The sequence below is a fragment of the Panthera pardus genome, unplaced genomic scaffold (genome assembly GCF_024362965.1).
Source record: "Panthera pardus isolate Hobbes unplaced genomic scaffold, ASM2436296v1 HiC_scaffold_4, whole genome shotgun sequence".
NCBI classification, from domain to species: Eukaryota; Metazoa; Chordata; class Mammalia; order Carnivora; family Felidae; genus Panthera; species Panthera pardus.
Window position 1 is genome coordinate 3,759,498 of NW_026526969.1, and position 16,458 is coordinate 3,775,955.

Here is a 16,458-nt window from a genome sequence, read left to right on the forward strand (position 1 = left end):
CCCATCCCATGTGCTTTTCCTGGATTTCCAGGGGGTACTGTTCCCCATTCCCTCAGACTGTCAGGTCCCCCTGGTGGACCTTCATTCATTCTCATATTCTTCACTTCTTGGAGAAATACATTCCAAGGTGAAATGCCTCTTACAGAAGTGAACCCTTTCCAAAAGGAGACTTTGCACTTGAGGCACCATCTTGGGTCTTTCACCAGCACATGCATTTAAGGGTGAGAGTGGCAGTTTCTTGGCTGGCTACTCCTTATAAGACTGGTTCCCCTCTTTCCAAGCACCATGCCTCCTGCTGTCCATCTTCATTTGACTGCCTTTTTTGGAGCCAAGGTCCAGATTAAATTAATATGGCATGATTTTTGTCTTTTATACCAAAGGGGATACAACATTAGCTCACTGATAGAACCTGGGTCCCGTAGAAGGAAGTGGTCCTGCAGCCTGGGGTATTGACCTGAGCATCAGACCTGAGTCCTAGCCCTGGCTTTGCCACTGATTCTCTGTGTTACTTTGGGCAAGTCATTTCCATGCTTTGAGCCTCAGTTTCCCCATCTAGGCCATGTCCTAGACTCCACCTAAAATCACTGCCTGGTCTGCAATTACGAGAGTCAGGTTCAATTTGAAATGTCAAATTTAGGTTCCACATGAAAAAAACCCTCAGCTGGCAGATCAATAAGGATTCCAAAGAAGCCATTTTTCACCTGGGGGTGCTTCATTCATCATTATCTGCCCTAATCATCTCGTCTTGAGTGCCGGCCCTGGGCCGACAGATCTGCCCAGCTGCACAGCTCTCGCTCTTCTGGATGGGCAGCAAACCCCAGAGGAGGCCAGCTCAGTTTGGCCTGGCACAGAGTAAGACGGAAGTATTAATCAAGCCAGAAGTGGCTGCTGGCAGGAGATCAGAGGGTTTTGTCCAGGTTCGTTGAGTGAGCAGAGCGGCTGTGGGCTGAGGCCGTGTGTTAAGGAAGGTGCAAGACATGAAGGCATTTGTTTGACGGCAGCCACCCCAGCATGCTCTACACAGGGACACAGTGACCGGAACACCTTGTCCGTACTAATGAAGCATGGAGTGCCATGTGTTTGGTGTTAACGCAGAAGGCTACCTAATGGATTAACTTGGACAGCTTGTCTTCTCAAAGTGAGGAACGTGGTGAGTAGAATGGAGGGCCAGAGTGCCGGCCAGCTTCGGGAGCGGAAGCCAGCGAGGACAGAAACACTGAAGTCCCTCCGAGCTTCCTGGAATGCCTTTCCCCAAACCAGAGCTCAGACGCAGAGCTGCTCCCCCTCTCACACACCATCCACCCGTCTCCAGACTATGGTTCTTAATTAGAAGGAGTATTTTGGATGCGTGTCATATCCCGCTTCTGGTAACAGCACTTCTCCTCCACTGTCTGTTGAATGAAGTGACTTTGTAAGGACCTATTTCAAAAGCTGGAGTGCAAAGGGAAAAGTGGTTTTCAAAGCGAAATGCAGTGGAGGAAAGACTTAAAAGAGGAAGTCAAGCATTCATCTTTATCAGAGCATCTCAACCATTTCTTTAGTATACATTGTTATTAAGCACAAATGTACCTAGTGCTTTATGGAATCCTGATAGATGAACGTCTAGGTGATTAAAAAGGGATAAATCCAGGGGCATTTATGCCTTCTACAAAAGGACTCTTCACTTTACTGAAGCTTGCCTTCAGGTGTTCTTTTTTTAGATAACTTTTCTGGACACCTGGGTGGCTCAGTTGGTAGGCGTCCGGCTTCGGCTCAGGTTGTTCTCATGGTTCGTGGGTTCAAGCCCTGTGTCAGGCTCTGTGCTGACCGCTCAGAGCCTGGAGCCTGCTTCGGATTCTAGGTCTCCCTCTCTCTCTTCCCCTCCCCCACTTGTTCTCTCTCTCTCTCTCTCTCTCTCTCTCTCTCTCTCTCTCTCACAAAAACAAATAAAAACATTAAACTTTTCTGAGCGCTTAAAATACGATGTGATTTACACACCTCAATTGATTGAATTCTAGTTCAACCTAACTTTAAACCATTTTCCTCGAGGCAGGAGGAATGCCTGTTTCTCTCTCAGCATTCCTTCTCTCCTTTCTTCCCATGCCCAAGGAGCCATGCCATTGACTGGTTCTGGGTTTGCTAAGGGGCTGGAAGGTATAATCTGCAGCCTGGAGGTATAATTCAACCCCAGAGTTGACAAATGAAAAATGGGGCTCCCAGGGAGATGACACAACTTCTTTGAGATGATCTAGTAAGTTAGTGCTGTTTTCACTCCATAATATTATCTCCTCACTGCAGTCCCTTCACACTTGCCTTTCCTAAACTATATCCCCAGCCTTTCAGACTTGTTAGGGAATTGTCCCTGGTGAAAAAGCAAACCCAGAGGGTTAACACACACAGCAGCTACCATTCATTTTCAGCCCAGTGAGAATTAGTTTACCAAGCAGTTTTGGGGGGCTAAGGAGTGGGTGGAGGCAGGGAGTCAAGTGGCCAGAGGCCATGGGGTCAGCCTGGAAAGTCACACTGGATTGAGAGCAGTTTGGATGTCTGGAGGAGAAGGTAGCAGAAGAAAAAGGGGAGGAAAGCTGGAAAACAAAGTTTGCTTTGCTCATTGCATATTTTCGAATTCAAACTAAAAGCAGGTTTTCATTATTTGTGTTACATTCTTTTTTTTTTTTTTAACATTTATTATTGAGACAAAGAGAGCATGAGCATGGGAGGGGCAGAGAGAGGAGGAGACACAGAATCTGAAGGAGGCTCCAGGCTCTGAGCTGTCGGCACAGAGCCCAACGCGGGGCTTGACCTCACAAACCCAGCAAGATCATGACCTGAGCCAAAGTCAGATGCTTAACTGACTGAGCCACCCAGGCACCCCGCATTACATTCTTTGATTGCATGTGCCTTAGACATTAATTGTGCTTTGAAACCGAACACTGAAATTGCTGTCCATTTTATGGTCTGCATATCCTCCTCTGCCACTCTGTCTTCAATCCATTGCACTTCTGGCTTCTGGCTCCCATTCTCAAGGTCACCAATGATCTCCATAGCAGTGGATGTATTTTTTAGTTCTTACAGCATTTAACCTCCCAGCACTACTTGCCTCGGTTCCCTCATTCTTTTTAATTTTTAAAAAATATTTAGTTTTGAGAGAGAGACAGAATGAGAGTGGGTTGGGGCAGAGAGAGAGGGAGACACAGAAGCAGAAGCAGGCTCCAGGCTCTGAGCTGTCAGCACAGAGCCTGACACGGGGCTCGAACTCACAAGCCGTGAGATCACGACCTGAGCCGAAGTCAGATGCTCAACCAACTGAGCCACCCAGGTGCCCCAGTTCCCTCATTCTTGAAAATCTGTTTACCTACCATCAGACCAAGTCCTTCTACGTTCTTCCTAGCTTTTGTACACTCTTTCTCTCCTTTTAGAGTCTTCTGCCTGACCATTAAATGTCAGAATTCTCCAAGGCTCTTTTTAGAACCCTCTTTTCTTCTCACTTTATGATCTGTCTCTCTGAGCAATATTTCCTTGTCCACATCTATGGCTCTGCATGAGAATGACTCACAAGTTTGTGTCCCCAGCCCAGACCTTGTCTTCTGCCTCCTGTGATCAGCCCAATGTGGCCCTTTTGTTGGGTATCTTAGAATGTGAAACTCAACAAATCTCAAACTCATGATGTTCATCCCACGAACCTGGACTTCTTAAAGTACTTTCCATGGTGCAACCATGGACCTAGTTGCACAAGCCTGGAATGTTCAGTGGGGGTTGCCCTTTATTTCTTCCTTCTCACCCCCATATTCAATTTGTCCTCTACTCTCATCAAGTTTACCTACTAAACATCTCAAATTCATCTGCTCTCCCATTTCCACCTCCACAGTCCATCCTCTTCCACGTGGACTTCTACAATATTCATCTAACTATTCAATCACATCCATCTTGGGCTCCTTCAATGTGTCTTCTACATCAAATCTGAAATAATCTTCCCAAAGTACAGCTCAAATTGTGCCTACCTCTCCCCATGTTGAAAGCCTTTTTCGGCTTCTCATTGTTATTAGAATTAAAATTTAAGGGGCTCCTGGGTGGCTCAGTTGGTTGAGCAGCCGACTTCGGCTCCGGTCATGATGTCGCAGTTCATGAACTTGAGCCTCACATCGGGCTCTGCTGACAGCTCAAAGCCTGGAGCCTGCTTTGGATTCTGTGTCTCCCTCTCTCTCTGCCCTCCCCGCTCATACTCTGTCTGTCTGTCTCTCTCTCTCTCTCTCTCTCTCAAAAGTAAATAAAACACTTTAAAAAAATTAAAAATAAATGAACAAACATTTAAAAAAATTAGAATTTAAAACAGGGGCGCCTGAGTAGCTCAGTTAAGGGTCAAGTTCTTGGTTTTGGTCAGGTCACAATCTCATGGTTCATGAGTTTGTGCCCCACCTCAGGGTCTGTGCTGACAATGCATAGCCTGCTTGGGATTCTCTCTCTCCCTTTCTCTCTGCCCCTCCCCTGCTCACACACACACACACACACTCTGTCTCTCTCTGTCTCTCTCAAAAATAAATTTTAAAAAACAAAATTAAAATTTAAAACGTTCACGTAGGAGCAACTTAATATTCACATTGAATTGCAGTCTGCCAGGCTCTGCCATCTAATCGCATGACTTGACCTCCAGTCACCATGTTGAGCTTCCTCCCACCCCAGGACCTTTTCACATCCTCTGCCCTTTGCCTGGAACATTGATCTTTCTCCTTTCCATTCACTTACCTCCTGTCTCCTCAGATCATTTTACTTCTTCCAGGAAAGCTGTGGTGGGTCTTGTTGACAAACCATATTCTAGGCTCCCAGAGTATCGTGTTCTTCTCCATTTCATTCAAAAAAACAAAAAAACAACCTGGCATGTTTTTAAAAACCTGACTTTTTTTAAAATTCAATTTAATTTTTTAATGTTTATTTATTTTTGAGAGGGAACATGCAAGCAGGGGAGGAGCAGAGAGAAAGGGGGACAGAGGAGCCAAATTGCGCACGGTGCTGAGAGCAGAGAGCTCCATGCGGGGCTCAAGCTCATGAGCCATGAGATAATGACCTGAGCTGAAGTCGGATGCTTAACTGACTGAGCCACCCAGGTGCCCCTGCTTTTTCTTATCATTGTACCCCTAGCACTTAGGGTGGTGCCTGCCATGTGGTGGGCATACCATAAGTACTTCTTACTAATTGTACCTTGGTTTTCAATTATTGGGAATATTATTATGAGTCCAAGTTGGAATTCACCGGGATTCCCAACCTAGGAACCCCAACAGAGTCTACGACAGTATAAACTATTCTAAGTGAATATGCCTTGACAAACTAAGGTGCAACCCAAATGTAAATGTGACTTGACACTCACAAAGGAAATGGATCACCCACACTTATCAACGGAAAGAATACACTAAAACCATTTTACTGCATTACCTAAATGAGGCAAAAACGTTCTGAAAATGAGGACTTTTTAGCCTCAAAATTGAAATTTATCAGCTACACATATCAAATTTGGACTCTTCAGGTAGCAAATGTGAGGGCACTTTTCTCAGCTGATTTCATCTACAAGATAGGGAACAGCTGGGTGTTGAGAGCGTTCACTCGACTACATAGCTACTCTCCGGGTATAGATAGTTGAGTACTTCAACTCTGGAGATAAATCGTAACTCTTGAGCTTGTATTCATTCTCCTGGCAATCTACAAGCAAATGTGGCCTGGGAGACTTTACCCTCCAACGAGAGTATATTTTTTGGAAACACTTCATCTGTCTGCGTGCTTCAACGTCCTTACCTATAAAATGGGAATGCTAAAACCTACCCTGCCTGCTTCAGGGTCATTGGGAAAGTCTAAAATAAAATTAACCAAAGGAAATTATCTTGTGAAGCATAAAGTCCCACGATTGTGCAGTTCATTCCTTTTCATAGTAATTGTTGGTATGATGAACATTCTATAGGCTAGTCATACCTGTAAATAGCCATGATAATTAATTAAGTTATGATATTCATGGCCAGACACCTGCTATGGAACAAGAAATGTCTCTCAGATGACTTGGGGGAGAAAACCAACAATTAGGAATCCAGAATATTTCTAGATTTAGCATTTTGTTTTCCCCCAAATGGCCCTTTTCTGTCTTTCCAAAGAATCCTGCTGCGTCACTGAGAGGAATGGATTTTTCTTAGTCAAAATTAAATACAGTAAGTTGATAGTGGCCATGTAGGTCTTCACACATAATGCTTGGCTGCTCTGAGCCTCGATTCAGCTGTTGGTCCTGAATGGGGCTCCGGCCCTTTAGGCACACATTCCACTAAAACACCACGCAAATCATGTATTTTAACCACACATGCCAGGTTTCAGGGAACAGAACTCTCTTTAATTATGAAACAGTTTGCACATTTGCTGGATGCACATGAGGGGCTATTTTATAAAGGCACAATTATCAGAAGCAAAAAAGTTTAAAAAAATAACTCACAGAGAGATGAATCTGGAACACAGTAAGAGAGGAGACAAAATCGTATGAAGAGAAAGGCCTAGAGACCCTCTTGGCTGAATCCTGTTGGTTCAGAGTTTTGCACCTGTCAGTGTCTTTTATTTGCTTCAGTAGAAGATATTTCTTCAGGCCTGTGGACAACTCTGAAATTGCAAAACAGGCGTGGAAGCACATTCATGGAAATGTAATCTTGTCTTCCTCTAGACCGCGGGGACTATGAGCTATCCTGGGGTTCCACGTGCCAGAGACATGAAGAAAGCAGAGCGGTCCCAGAGAAAAGTGACCGTGGAGGAGGAGCTTCCGCCAGAAGCGAGGGAATAGGGGAAGAAGTTCACATTTGTAAGTAATTGCAACAGCTGCCAGTAAATATACTGTCTTTCAGGGATGTGAATTGATAATAAAGCCAGACAGCTGACCCAAGCTCCCCGGGCAGCAGAACAGAGGGGAGGCAGCGTCCTTTATTAAAATACAGCCAGGGTGTTCGAGGTTAGGCATCAGGAGAAACTTATTGAAGGTAAACCTTGTCCATTTCTGAAGGCATCAGCACCATAGTGTGAGTTTGAGGCATTTTAAACAATGGAATGGAATAGAATGAGGTTAGCTTGTTTGGAGACCGGGAGATTAAAAAAAAAAAAAAAAGAAAAGGTCAAAAAGGTCAGACGGTCTTCTCTTCAGCTGCCTTCTCTTTCTTCCAAGGGCACTAAGTTGGGTGAACTGGTGTCTATGTGCCTGAGTTCAAAACCAGATCACCATTTATTGGCTGTGTGGCCTTAGACAAGTTACTTCGTCTCTCTGTGCCTCAGTTTCCTTCTTAGTCAAACAATGATAATGATAGAGTGTTCCCTCAAGGACCATTGTGAGGAGTAAACGAGGTCGCCTATGGAAAAGCCTTTAGTGCAACACCTTCCAGGAAGTAAGCACTTAATACACACTGGCTGCTATTATTATTTTGTTACTGTGTTCGTTTTGGCCTCCTCTCCACACACAGTCCACGTCTCTAAACCCAGTCGCATTACGGTCCTATCCTGGCTTCCCTTAGGCTCCAGGGTTGTGCTTAAACCATTTGGGCATGTTATATCCACCCAAACCCAGTGTGGCACTCATGGTCTCCCATGCCAGCTGACCTTTTCCCCCAAAACATCCAACATTGGTCATCAATACTTCTCCTAGACAAAGACTTTGGAGTCCCCTCGTTCCCCATTGCTATTTTCCCAGCTCTTTAAAATGCCCTTTAAGGGGTACCTGGGTGGCTCAGTCGGTTAGGTGTCCGACTTCAGCTCAGGCCATGATCTTGTGGTCCGTGGGTTTGAGCCCCACGTGGGGCTCTGTGCTGACAGCTGAGAGCCTGGAGCCTGCTTCAGATTCTGTGTCTCCCTCTCTCTCTGCCCCTCCCCCATGCATGCTCTGTGTGTGTCTCTCTCTCTCAAAAATAAACATTAAAATTTTTTTTAAAAATAAAAAAATAAAATGCCCTTTAATCTCCTTCACCGCCACCCTCTAGTGGATTTCCTGACTTCAGCAAGATTCCGGATCTTTCCCCCACCGTCTCTTTCTCTCCCCTACTCATCTTCACTATCTCCACTGCCAGCTCATCCTAGTCTCCTCTTCCTACTCTAATCTTCCTAAAATTCCATTTTGCCTTGGCAAGTCTCCCGCTTAGGAGCCAAAAATGACATCCAACTGTCACTGCAGTCGAATTCAGGCTCCTTTTTGGAGTGCTGGGAATGTTTTGGATTTGGATCTGGAGGGTGCTTCCATGGCGTGTGTTATCAGTCTCCTTACGCTGCTACAACAAACACCACAGACTGTGGGGCTTAAACAACAGAGGTTTATTCCTGGTCCTGGGGGCTGGAAGTCCCAGATCAAGGTGTGGGCATGGTTGGTTCCTTCTGAGGCCTCTCTCCTTGGCCTGCAGACGGCCGTCTTCACCCCGTGTGCTCACGTGGTCTTCTCTCTGTGTGTATCTGTGCCTGATCTGTTCTTAGGACTGTGTCCTATCCTCCTTTGCTTACGGGGACACCATAATGATGTCATTATGGATTCGGGCCCACCCTAATGATCTCACTTTAACTTATTTAGGTCCTTTAAGACCCTATCTCCAAATACAGTCACATTCGAAGGTACTGGAGGGTTCGGGATTTCAACATGAATTTTGACAAGGAGACAGCATAATTCAGCCTAGAACAGTATATGTATGTGAAAATTAATCAAAGCACACTCTCCATGTACATGTAGTTTACTGTACCTATATTATACTTTGGTAAAATAATTTAAAAATTGGCAGCAGTAACAATAAAAAATCAACGTCCTTTTCTCGACCTCAAATCCCATTTTCTCTTCTCGCTGTCTTAGACAAATCCTTGATATCCTCCTCACTTTCCTTGTCCTCTCCATGCATTCATTCATTTACCAACCACCATGTTTGTTTCTGTGTTTACACTCATACCTTTCCTCCCCTCCATAACCTTTTTAAAAAAATTTTTTTTAACGTTTATTTATTATTGAGAGACAGAGAGACAAAGCATGAGCAGGGGAGGGGCAGAGAGAGGAGGAGACACAGAATCCAAAGCAGACTCCAGGCTCCGAGCTGTCAGCACAGAGCCTGACACGGGGCTCAAACTCACAGACCACGAGATCATGACCTGAGTTGAAGTCAGACGCTCAACCGACTGAGCTACCCAGGCGCCCCTCCATAACCTGTTTTTAAAAAAGTTTATTTATTTATTTTCAGAGAGAGAGGGAAAGCATGACTGGGAGAGGGGCAGAGAGAGAAAGAGAGAGAATTTCAAGCAGGCTCTGCACTCTCAGCGCGGAGCCCGACTCAGGGCTCAATCCCATGGCCCCGGGATGATGAACTGAACTGAAATCAAGAGTCAGAGGCCCAAACAGCTAAGCCACCCAGGTGCCCCTTCCCTCCATAGCCTTTAAAACCTTTCGGGGCTCAGCTCAAATTCTATCTCCTGCACGTACAGATTTGTTCACATGCACTCTGTTTCATTCAGCATTTATGGACTGTGTTCTATGTGCTGGGCTCAACGTTCTGGAATATTGAATGAGAGACATGTGCCCCAGCCTGATGGAGTCTGCCATTTGTGGGAAGACAGATGAGTAAAAATCAGCGAGCATTGTAGTTATGAACACCGGGTATCTCAGTCCTGTTCAGGATGCTTTAACAAAATACCACAGACAGAGTGGCTTAAACAACAGACGAACATTTACTTCTCATAGTTCTGGAGGCTGTGGAGTCCAAGATCAAAGTGCTGGCAGATTTGGTTAATGGCGAGAGCCCCCTTGCAGGCTTAGAGAGCTGCCTTCTTGCTGTGAGTTCTCATGCTGTAGAGACAGCGCCCTGGCATCTCTTCCCCGTTTTAGAAAGGTGTCAACTCCATCCTGAGGCCTCATGACCTCATCTAGACTTAATTACTTCCCAAAGGCCCTACCTCCAAATACCATCACATCATCACATTGGGGGTTGGAGCTTCAATACAGAAATTTTGGGAGAGCTCAAACATTTAGTCTATAACTCAGGGCATACTGTGAGCACAATCACCAGAGACCATAAGGATGAGAAAGATTAGCCAGATAAGGGGATGCAGAAGAAAAAATGCATTCATGGGGAAAGCCTCTTGCAGACGTTCTGGGATGAATGAAGGCAGGCAGATTAGGGAACTAACCGCAAGTAACTTAGTGTTTCTGGGGCATAGGGGCATGAAAAGGGGTGATGGGAAAGAGAGTGCTGAGGCTGAAGAGGGGCTCCCAGGAGCTATTCAGGGGACTTTGCACTTTACCCTGCAGGCAGTAGTGGGTCACTGAAGCCTGAGAGTCAGTCAAAATCGCAGAGTAGAAATTTCTCTTTGGCAACAAAAAGGAGGATAAGTTAGGGGTGACCCACTGGACGTTCTCTCTAGACTCTACATCCTGATTTAGAATTGAATGGTCTATTTTTGCTCCCAGGCTCTAGATTTCAGTCTCCTACCCAAGTATAAGCTTGTTCAGGACAAGGACCCTATTTTTGCAGGTGCCCAGCATAAGATCTCCATGAAAACTCCACAAGGATCCTCTTCTGAACTTTTTCTTCCCTTGCTATGATCAGATGTCCCTAGAACACTTTTCTTTCAGTAAAGAATGTTCTTCCCACACCATTACTGTACTTATTTTATTGGACTTTCTTGAGAATGTCCAGAAAATGGGCTGATGTCAAGTGCAAAGGTCATAGTGCTGTGGACAGTGACAGTTAGGTGTAAAGCAGGCTTCTGGGACTTTAATATGCACACGGACACTGAGGACTCTTGTTAAAAATGCAGATCTACAGGCGCCTGGGTGGTTCAGTCGGTTAAGCGTCTGACTCTTGATGTCGGCTCTCAATGGTTTGTGAGATTGAGCCCCATGTCAGGCTCTGCACTGGCAGTGCGGAGCCTGCTTGGGATTCTCTCCCTCTCCCTCTCCCTCTCCCTCTCCCTCTCCCTCTCCCTCTCCCTCTCCCTCTCCCTCTCCCTCTCCCTCTCCTCTCCCTCTCCCTCTCCCTCTCCCTCTCCCTCTCCCTCTCCCTCTCCCTCTCCCTCTCCCTCTCCCTCTCCCTCTCCCTCTCCCTCTCCCTCTCCCTCTCCCTCTCCCTCTCCCTCTCCCTCTCCCTCTCCCTCTCCCTCTCCCTCTCCCTCTCCCTCTCCCTCTCCTCTCCCTCTCCCTCTCCCTCTCCCTCTCCCTCTCCCTCTCCCTCTCCCCTCTCCTCTCCCTCTCCCTCTCCCTCTCCTCTCCCTCTCCCTCTCCTCTCCTCTCCCTCTCCCTCTCCCTCTCCCTCTCCCTCTCACCTCTCCCTCCTCCCTCTCCCTCTCCCTCTCCCTCCCTCTCCCTCTCCCTCTCCCTCTCCCTCTCCTCTCCCTCTCCCTCTCCCTCTCCCTCTCCCTCATCCCTCTCCCTCTCCCTCTCCCTCTCCCTCTCCCTCTCCCTCTCCCTCTCCTCTCCCTCTCCCTCTCCCTCTCCTCTCCCTCTCCCTCTCCCTCTCCCTCTCCCTCTCCCTCTCCCTCTCCCTCCCTCTCCCTCTCCCTCTCCCTCATCCCTCTCCTCCCTCTCACCTCTCCCTCTCCCTCTCCCTCTCCCTCCCCTCTCCCTCTCCCTCCCTCTCCCTCTCCCTCTCCCTCTCCCTCTCCCTCTCCCTCTCCCTCTCCCTCTCCCTCTCCCTCTCCCTCTCCCTCTCCTCTCCCTCTCCCTCTCCCTCTCCCTCTCCCTCTCCCTCTCCCTCTCCCCTCTCCCTCTCACCTCTCCCTCTCCCTCTCCCTCTCCCTCTCCCTCTCCCTCTCCCTCTCCCTCTCCCTCTCCCTCTCCCTCTCCCTCTCCCTCTCCTCTCCCTCTTCCCTCTCCCTCTCCCTCTCCCTCTCCCTCTCCCTCTCCCTCTCCCTCTCCCCCTCCCCCTCCTCCCTCTCCCTCCCTCCCTCTCCCTCTCCCTCTCCCTCTCCCTCTCCCTCCTCCCCCTCCCCCTCCCCCTCTCACACTCTCTTTCTCTCAAAATAAATAAATAAACTTAAAAAAAACCTTAAAAAATGCAGATTTGGATTCCGCAGGTCTGGGATGGGGCCTGGGACTCTGCTTCTCTGACAAATGGATGCAGCAGGTCCACGACCATATTTTGAGGAGCCAGGGTGTTGGGGGAAGAACACCCCAGGCTGAAAAACCTGAGGGCCTGGGTTTGAGCTCTCTGCCTTGTCAGGAAGTGGACGCAAGACCCGGACCCGGACCAAGTCAGTGAACTTCCCTGGGCCTCAAGCTTCCTCATAAGGAAGTCAATTGGGGCTTCCTCAAGCCCCAAACATAAGGAGTTTGTCCAAGTGATCTCTTTAAATTCATCTGCGATTTGGTGAGTTCCATTTGGCAAAAACATTTTGAGAGTCTTGAAGAAAAGAGGTATGTGAATTCAGTCCATTATAGTTATTAATGTTACTGAGAGAGGGGCCGTGGCTGGAGTTCCAGTGGATTAAAAAAAAATAATCCTTTAATCTTTCTAACATAGTCTCTCACCACTTGGCTGGACACAACGTAGATTACTGCTTTGAATGCGCCAGGCTAAAACGAAAATCTCAAGTCAGGATCCTCTTGCCTTTATACTCCATTTGCGGCCACGCTGTCTCAGATGCATGTTGAAATAACTTTTCAATCGTGAAACAAGCCTCCATTTACTTTAAAATAAATTTTCAAGGAGTTCTATGTAAACCCCAAATTCACCACGGTAGCCGGGAAAGAACAGGTGCAGCGGAGTGTGGATTTTTGAATTTAAACATCTCTAACTTGGGATTTGGTTGACGTGATCCCTGAAGGTCTCCGCATTGCTACTGTATGCGCCGAAAAGGGTGGATAATGAAGAGAGGTATAATCTCATTTGTTACGGAACGATGTTTGTGACAGCTCATTGGAGCCACCACGCTGAAGGCCAATGGAGAGGTTAACCGTTTTTTTTCTTTCTTTCTTTCCTTCCCCCCACCCCCAAATACTGATTATTCAAAGCAGTGCAGGAGAATCAGAGAACAGCATCACAATAAGATAAAGGCAGTACTTGCTTTCGAATGTAATCCTTCTCTTCAGTATTAACAAGCTGCTGAGTAGAGGAACAGCACAGCACCGTCCTTGGGACCAGTGGGTTTCACTTAATTCGGACAAGGCGCGACAGGAGGGAGATGAGAAAGTGTAACCCGAGGGGCAGTCGTGTCAGATGCTGGCTGTGCCCGTGTGTGTTGTGGAGGGGTGAGGGGGTGGGAGAAGGACAGGCGGGAAGCCTGTTAGGGGGCTGGCTCCGAAAATGTACCATCAAGCCTCAAACAACTACTCAGCTCAGAAACATTCACATGCAGCTTTAAAGATGTTGGTCTTTTTTAATGAGTGAGTTTCAGGCAGTGTATGCAATTGTGGCAAAACAACAACAACAACAAAACGGAAATAGCGTGCCTTCTCTTTGCCAGGATTCTCAGCCCCCAGCTACAAGCGGGGTGTAAGTTGACGTGACAATAGTGAAAATGCTGCTATCTGGCGGGTCCCGGGAAAGGTCGCCTTCCTCGCAAGCCGCCCCGTGCGTGCGGGAGCTCCTAGCGGATCTCGGCGCCCAGACTGCAGGACTCCAGCCCTCCACCCATGACTCCAATTTCCAGAGAGCCCACCTGCATTGCTAGAGCTCTCTCACGTCCCACACTGCTCCTGTGGGGCCTTCCTCCGTTCTTCCTCTGGGTCATGCAGCCTCTCGGGTCCCTCATCCGGTGCAACCTGGGGCCACTTGGATGTTGCTTTTGTCTCTCTCCTTAGCACCCTGCCCAGCCACGATGCCAGTTGGGTTCCCTCCTCCTTGCCTTAAATCACAAGCTCTTCTTCCCAACCCTGCTCCTTCCAGGAAGCAGGCTGCCCCTCCTCTGTTCAGCCAGCCCCTTTCTCCTCCCTGGGTTTCAGTCCATTTCAGTCTTATGGGGTTTTTTTCTCCAAACCTTTTGCTCCCAATCTTACGGGGGTTTTTTCTCCAAAGCTTTTGCTCCCAAAACCAAAACCAACAAACAAAAAATAAAACCAGGCATGTTCTTGGGAGCGTTATGTTTTTGCAATATCATAGTGGGAAAATAACTCATGTATGCATCTTTAATTTCTTCTTATGCTCTTTTAGCTTCTAGCTGTTGAGATCTAGAGAAGCAGTGGCCCGAGTTAACGGCAGAGCAAATGGACCCAGTGCACCCTTGTGAGCTGACAAACGGCAGCCTTGAGCTCTTGAGTGAAACATGATGGCATTTCCTGAATGCTGACTGTAGGAGAAGCCTGAACGGGCAGGCAGACCACGAGGGTCCGCTGCCTTAGAGCTGTGGACGGTCTTTGTACCTCATTGAGCCTCAGTGTCTTCATCTGCAAAATCACCCTGCCATTAGGGGAGTAAGCTGAGATACTCTAGTAAATGTGCCTGAGAGTCCACGGTTGTCCAGAGAATGTTCATCGATTCACTTTTTCATTGGTTTCTTCTCAATCAGCAAGGCAGAAGCACTGATCCTCGTCCAGTCTCCAGAAGGCTTTGCTGTTTGTCTGCCTTTGTAGATAGTCTCTTTCTTTTTTTCTTTTGAACAGAGAAAGAGCAAAAGCAGAGGAGAGGGGAGGAGAGAGAGAATCTTAAGCAGGCTCCATGCTCAGCGCAGACTCCAATGTGGGGCTCGATCCTATGACACTGGGATCATGACCTGAGACCAAATCAAGAGTCAGACACTTGGGGCACCTGGGTGGCTCAGCCAGTTAAGCCTCTGGCTCTTGATTTGGGCTCAGGTCATGATCTCATGGTTTGTGGGATCGAGTCCTGCATCAGGCTCAGTGCTAACAGCGTGGAGTCTGCTTGGGATTCTGTCTTTCCCTCTCTTTCTCTTCCCCTCCTATACTCGTGTTCTCTCTCAAAATAAATAAATAAACATTAAAAAAAAAAAAGAGAACACTCAACCCACAGAGCCACCCAGGCATCCCTGCCTTTGTAGCTATTCTGAGCACCAAGAATCATTTTCACGGGGGTGTTAGAATAAAACTGTGGGCAGGACCCTGAGGAAGAAACCCTACCAGAGCCATAGTTCCACTTGCCGGGCCTGGGAGATCCCACCCCGCCCCTAGTCTGGGCAGGCTCAGAAGCGGGGAGCTTGCTTGTGAGTCTTCTGGGCTAAGGGGAGATCGACGTGCAAAGTTCTCTAGCCTCTCTCCAGTGCTACTACCTCAAGGCTGTCGATGTTACGTGGTAGCTGAGAGCTGGGTTCACGCCCTACTCCACCACTGGCTGTCCACGCGGACCCGCACAACCACGGCATAGCCGAAATCTACGCATCGAGCTCTGCTACCTGCCGGCCACCATGCTGGGTGCTGGGAGACTGTGGGGAACAAAAATCAACGTTTCTGTCCTCACAGACCCCATGGCCGGGCTTAACTGCTCTTAGCCTCCGTTTTCTCATTTGTAATTTTTTTTTATGTTTTATTTTATATTTGAAAGAGAGAAAGAGAGGGAGAATATGAGTAGGGGAGGGGCAGAGAGAGAGAGGGAGACACAGAATCCGAAGCAGGCTTTAGCCTCTGAGCTGTCAGCACAGAGCCCGACAGGGGGCTCGAACCCTTCGAGCTGTGAGATCATGACCTGAGCCAAAGTTGGACACTTAACCGACCAAACCCTCCAGGCACCCCTCAGTTTTCTCATTTGTAAAATGGGAATAATAATACCTATCTCATAACTTTGCTATACGACTAAATGAAGTGACAGCCAAGGAGCTGAGGACAGCGCCTGTCACACAGCAGGTACCATGTTTTGACATGATAGCTCTGGTTATTTATTACAACTCTGAACACTGCTGTGTTTGTTTTCCAGGCACAAGAGTCATACCTATCGGTATCTAATGATTAGATCTGTGTTATGGGGAAAAAAACCCTAAAAATGTGACTATGTTTACATGTATTTAAATAAATGAAGGAAAAATGGCAAATAAAATGGTGGAATTAAAGGGGAAAAGAGAGAGCCTATTATGCCTTGGAATTATTTGAGTTGTTTAAACAATTATGCATTACTTTTTAAGCCAAAATTCAATAAAGTTTTAAAAAGCAAAAAAAAATTTTTTTAATTTTTTTTTTTTTTTTTGAGATTGAAAGAGAGAGTGAAAGGGGGGAGGTGCAGAGAGAGAGAGGAGAGAGAGAGAATCACAAGCAGGCTCCATGCTATCAGCACAGAGCCTGATGTGGGGCTCGAACCCACAAACTGTGAGATCATGACCTGAACTGAAATCAAGAGCTGGACACTTAACCGACTGAGCCACCCAGGTGTCCCTCTCCAAAAATGTTTTTAAATAGCTAACCAACTGTGTCTCCCTCTCTCTCTGCCCCTCCCTGGCTCCTTCTCTGTCTCTGTCTGTCTCAAAAATAAACATTAAAAAAAAAAAGGTGGGGGGACGCCTGGGTGGCTCAGTCGGTTAAGCATCCAACTTAGGCTCATGTCATGATCTCACAGTTCGTGGGTTTGAGCCCCG

At 47.3% G+C, this 16,458-nt stretch overlaps 1 long non-coding RNA gene across 1 annotated transcript in view; it reads left to right on the plus strand.

The window, feature by feature from the left end:
• The window catches only part of LOC109250638 (uncharacterized), a 59,354-nt gene extending 43,398 nt beyond the window's left edge, over window positions 1–15,956 (plus strand). Inside the window, exons 3-4 of the long non-coding RNA XR_002073121.2 lie at window positions 6,665–6,789; window positions 14,101–15,956. This is a non-coding gene — a long non-coding RNA (uncharacterized LOC109250638). The remainder of the gene's footprint in view (window positions 1–6,664; window positions 6,790–14,100) is intronic.
• Window positions 15,957–16,458: the final 502 nt, after the last annotated feature.